General features: G+C 26.2%; 1 protein-coding gene across 1 annotated transcript in view; it reads left to right on the forward strand.

Annotated features, from left to right (window-relative positions):
• LOC105461537 (coiled-coil and C2 domain-containing protein 1-like) overlaps positions 1-5961 on the forward strand; it is a 14255-nt gene that overhangs the window by 7003 nt on the left and 1291 nt on the right. The gene's annotated exons all lie outside the window — the stretch shown is intronic.

A 5961-nucleotide genomic window follows, 5' to 3' on the forward strand; every position in this document is an offset into this window, starting at 1 on the left:
ATGAATTATGGATTTCGAAAATAGAGACTTCAAGCTGTAAAATGCTTTTTGGATCATTCTGTTACGATCATTTTTGACGAAGTTACACTCTTTTGAAAGTTGCCTATTTTTAGATCAGAATAGGTGATCCTTTAATTTTGGGGAGAAGTATATATATATAAAAGTTTTACATGGCTTTCAGAAAAATTCATATAGAATTTATTAGGCATCTAAAATCCAGCCGTGACCGCGAAAAGGCGCTCTCGAAGTTAGTTGTGTTATTCACACAGGCGGTCCTATTCAAATTATAATTATTGTTTAAAAATTAAGTTTTTTTTGATAAAAAAGTAATAAAATCAGCAGAATAATTATGAAATTTTGTTTATTTTTATTACGTTGAGAGCATAAATAGAAGTATAGCACAGTTTATACAAAAGTGTGTATGGTTTAAAAAATCCTTATAGATTTACTGATAATGAAAAAATAATATATAAAACATTAAAAAATCTATTTTAAATGCAAAATATTTATATATTCATTAAACTTAACATTAAAAACATGTAGAACAAAAAATTAATTTTAATTTGAAAATACAATCGCGCTCCACAATATGTGTATTATGATCGTTGAAGGCACAATTTCTATTCGTTCTTTCAACTAAACAAATTGTTGACGTCTTGTTCACAATCTCAACATTACCGTTTTAGGCGAGATACCGAATTTTACCATTTATTTATTCTCTTAAAATTCATAACCAAAACATTGATTGTACCTTAAAAGATCCAATTACGACGGAGGATTAATATGAATATGAAGATTTGCATGATTAATTTTACAATTTATTCTAATATTTCAATATTATTACAGATTACCTTATTCACTTTTTTTGTTGTTAATATATTTGCTACTTGCTGCAGAAGCAAGAAATGTATTAATGCATTTTTTGCAAATTTTAATTAGAAGATTTTTTAATTAAGAAATATGATTAATTTTATAGTCTATAATCAGTTATTTCATATTTAATAATCTAATACAATTTTTTTTCTTGAAATATATGTTGAGATAAATTGATTTTTGTATGTGTCATTATGCATATTTAATAGTATGTATTAGTAAAATATGTCAAAAACTTTTCGGATTTATGGATTAATAAATAGCTATAAATCTTGAAAATGTTACATAAAGTTGATTTTTACTAGAAATATGTAGACCGAGTTATACAATGTATTAATAATACGTGTATTAATAATACAGAATAATAAGAAAACGGAATGTTCAAATTTCAAATTTCACGAAATTTCAACAAATGTTTATATTTTATTAATAAATGCTATTGAATGCAAATAATAATATATGAATTATAGATAAATTATGAATTAGATAAAAGTTTCTAAATGATCTAAAAAATTTAATTTATTTTGATATACAGCAAGGAAAAAAAATTCACAATTTCTTGCTTCTTATTATGGCTTATGTGAAGAAATATAAGATATCCTAGACTGTAGGAATTTTTTACCTATACAGGGTGTTAAAGAAAAAAATTATTCAGTATTTATATGATAGATAGTACACACCATACTGAGTAAAAAAACCTTAATGAACATATGTCGGAAGCTCAATCGTTTCTGTTTGTATAAAAGAAACGATTAAGTTTTCGATTTATGTTCACTAAGGTTTTTTTTAGTTCAGTATGATGTGTACTACCTATCATATAAATGCTGAATGGTTTTTTTTGGACACCCTGTAGAGAGATTAATTTATAATTTAAGATTAACTTTCCTTAGTGTTGTGGAAGCTTTTTATTTATTGTTTTTTAGGCAATATTGAACACCTTTCTGTTTTAAAGTGATATCGATGTTTTACCGACGATTTGTGCATACGTTTGCGATATTAATGTAGTAATACGTAGATGTTTGATATTGTTGATGTTCATTACATCAATATCGCATGCACACATTACACGACATATAAACACAAAGTTTTCTCTTATATTAACCTTCAAATAGTACAAGAGTGCGAATTCGCACAGCGAAAATTTTCGAATTGCTGGCATTTGCATAGAGACATTTGTCGCGGCTTATTCCCACTACGTTAAATATGCCTGGTACCTCAGGTGACAGGAATATGCACAGCTTCAGTTTTGTGCAGATTAACGAAATATTAACTTCGCAAGTTCGTTGTGGTGCATATTCGCACTTCTATTCTAAATAGTGTATGCCAGATCGGTGCCTACTTTTAGCGTTTTACATTTATAAACATTGTAATATGTTCTTTTTTTTACATTACGTTATAAACATTGTAATATGTTCCCTTTTTGATAATTGAATAATACCGTTTACATAATCATAGTTTCCGCGTAGCGTTATTATATATACATACTTAAATTCTGGAAAAGGATTTTTAAATTTGTAAAAGCAATAGATACGAAAACTTGTTGAACAAATTTATGCATTTAGTCAGTAAAATAGACAACTCCAGCATCCCCTTAATTTTTAACATTAAATATCTTTATATTTGATCCTCAAATTATATATAAATTTACTTATATTTATTTGATGTAAACTTTAAAGTTAGTAAACTTTAAAGTTGTGATATTTGGTTTTATATTTTTGACTTAATTTTTATCACTTATAAAAATTAGAATTACGTTCTGTAGTTTAAATTGTTTACATTATTTAAAATAGCTCAGCTATATGTATTTCATTTCTCGTTATTAATTTTATGATTTAAAAAAAAAAAATTAATTAGTAAAGAAATTTAATTAATTAGTTAAGAAAAATTTCTAATACAAAATGCATTTTTTAGATTTTATTAAGAAAATATCAATTCTAAACAGATAGAAAGTTCAAAAAGTAAAGGAAATTTTTGAATGAAGTATTAAGTATTAAAATACAAGAAAAATTATATCAATTTTCAAATAGTGTCTCCTAATTCTACAAGTAATTCAATGTTTTTTTAACTGCTTGATGTTATCAGAATAAAATTTATTTGAAAAAAAATTGTATATTAGCTCGTATACATATATTACATTTTTGTTTGCTCGTTTTATTAGCTTTTATACTCTCTAGTTTCTGTTTTAGAATAAAGTAGAAACTAGAGGATATAAAGGTCAATAAAACGAGCAAACAAAGATGTGATATAATTATATATATATGGGACGTTTCGCGTTAAGCGGGCCACCTCTCCTTCCAAAACGCAATGGAAAAAAATGTTTAAGGTTTCATAATATTCGTATACTTATGTATATTTGAATGAAACGTGGCCTTTTGAAAAATTCAATATGACGGCTCAAATATGGCGTTTAAAAACCACAAAAATCACGAAAAATCTTACAGTATCTTTGATTGAAATGCGAAAATTTCAGAAATTTTGTTGAAAATGATTACTATAAAGTTTTCGAAGTCGTTGATTGCGAATTTAGAAATACAATTACAAAATTTAAATGGCGGATTTAAAATAACTGAATTTGAAATAATTACATAAAGCATATCATAATTGTCGTTATATCGAGTCGAATACTCTACAATGACCACTGGTTCAACGGCAGAGAAGACATTTGCAATTTTTTCCTTTAAATGGCAAGGAAAGCATGTCTATTTTAGTTGCGGAAATTGTTTCCCAAGAAATTTTTGAATTTTCATGTTTCTCTTTGCTTTCCTTGTTGAAAAAATTGCAAATAATGTGCTGTTCTGATGCCATTGAATCAATGTAATAATTGTCGTTATGTTGAGTCTAATACTCTACAATGACCAATTGGTTCAACGGTATCAGAGTAGTACATTATTTGCAATTTTTTCAACAAGAAAAACAAAGAGAAACATATGAAAATTCAGAAATTTCTTATGAAACGATTTTCTGCAGCTCTGCAACTAAAGTATAGACATGCTTTCCTTGTTATTAAAGGAAAAAATTGCAAATGTCTTCTCTGTCGTTAAACCAGTGGTCATTGTAGAGTATTCGACTCGACATTTATGATACGTTTTATGTACTGATTCCAAGTTCATCATTTTAAATCCGCCATTTTTAGTTTTGTAATTCTGCTCCTAGATTCGTAACCAAAGATCTCAAAAACTTCATAATAATCATTTTCAAGCCAATTTCTGAAGTTTTCGCATTTCAATCGAAGATATTGTAAGATTATTCGTAATTTTTGTAGTGAACGCCATATTTGAGCTGTCATATTGAATTTTTTAAAAGACTACATTCCATTCGAAACTACATAAGTATACAAATATTTTGAGATCTCAAACATTTTTGTCTATTGCGTTAAAATTTGGAAGGAGAGGTGGCCCGTTTAACGCGAAACGTCCCATATATATAATTTTATTTGAATAAAATTAAAGCGGTTATTAACGTTTCGACTTTATCAATCTTCAGCCACTAATATGATACAAAATTTCAAAATATAATCAATTACATTAATTTTTAATTGGAGAATATGTAAATTTCTTTTCTGGTTGTGAGTTATAGCGTCCAGGAGAAGATTGCTGAAGCCATCGTTATTTATGAATTTTTTCTTTTGATGATCTTTGTAGTTTGATTTAATTGTATTATCGACACTCAATCTAGAAGTGTGCAGATTGCACACAACGAGATTCTCTTCGGTCAATGTCTTTTTGGCAAAATTTATTTGATTATTCCTTTAGCCAATTTCTTTACTTTATCTTTGTATTACAAAAAAATGTTTCTCAGAAAATATTATCTTTATTAAAAAATGTAATATAGTAAGTAACGACTAACAAATAATAAAAATAACAATAATAAATCGGGATTATGTGATGGATGCGTGAAAGCTTCGATTTTGAACTTCACTGTTTTCACTTGCGGTGCAGATACCATATTTATACTCTACCATATTTTATCTTGTAGAAGAAATATTTTGCCATATTTTTTTGTTTATTTCTTACGAAAGTACAAAAGATACTAAAGAGTCGGATTGCAATTTTGTTTTTAAAAATATTATAATAAATAAAATTATCTCTGTACTCCCGGTGCAGATATAATCGAGTTCATAGTTTTGTTTTATAGAAGTAATATTTAGTCATAAGACGTTTTTGTCTTATGTTTTATAAAGCTATAAAATTTTCTAAAAAGGGTCGGATTTTACAATTTGAGTCTTAAAACATAATAAATAAGATTATCTGTATCTCAATACTATAGTGCACACTATAGTGCAAATCAAATGAAATAACAGAATAATTTTTTTTTAATTGCTTTAAAAAGATGTAGGAAATTCCCCTTTTATTAATATTATAATTATATTACGATTTTCTCAGTATTTTAATCGTATTTTAAGTAAATATAAATTTGTTTTCGGCAGATGTCTATAGTTTCTCCTCTCGATCCTTAATATATGTCCTTAATATACACATTTTTCAAAATTTCCGTTACTTTTTGAATTATAAAAAAGAATCTATTTCTACATTTAAAGTATGTTAATATGTATTTAAGACAAAAGATGACATGGCTTAAGATTCCTTATAGAAATAATCTTAACTAATTTATCCGAAAAATGATTCCGTTAAAAGTACTATCAGTTATAATTTTAATATCTATTCAGAATTTTATTCAATAAGTTTCAATAACGATACATAGTATTTCTTTCATAAAAATTGATACTTATTTGTTTGAGAAAAAATGATGTTTCTAACATAAAAAGCAAGAATTTTGATTGATGATAGATTTATGATAGATGACAATCAATATTTCTGACGATAATAAAAAGAGTTAATTCTTATTCGATTGTAAAAATAAGCTTGTGTTATTTCCTGCATTTTTTCTTTGTAGGATATCAAATGAAGGTATATATATATATATGTATATATATAAAATATATATTCATTATATTCATATATATATTCATTACAATATATATATATACCTTATATATATATATATATATATATACAGAGTGTCTCGTACTCAATGGTACAGCGCTTGTGGGGAGGTAGTGTGGACCAAACTGAACAAAAAAAGTCCTCT

Source organism: Wasmannia auropunctata, unplaced genomic scaffold (genome assembly GCF_000956235.1).
Source record: "Wasmannia auropunctata unplaced genomic scaffold, wasmannia.A_1.0 LD285170.1, whole genome shotgun sequence".
Taxonomy (NCBI): Eukaryota; Metazoa; Arthropoda; class Insecta; order Hymenoptera; family Formicidae; genus Wasmannia; species Wasmannia auropunctata.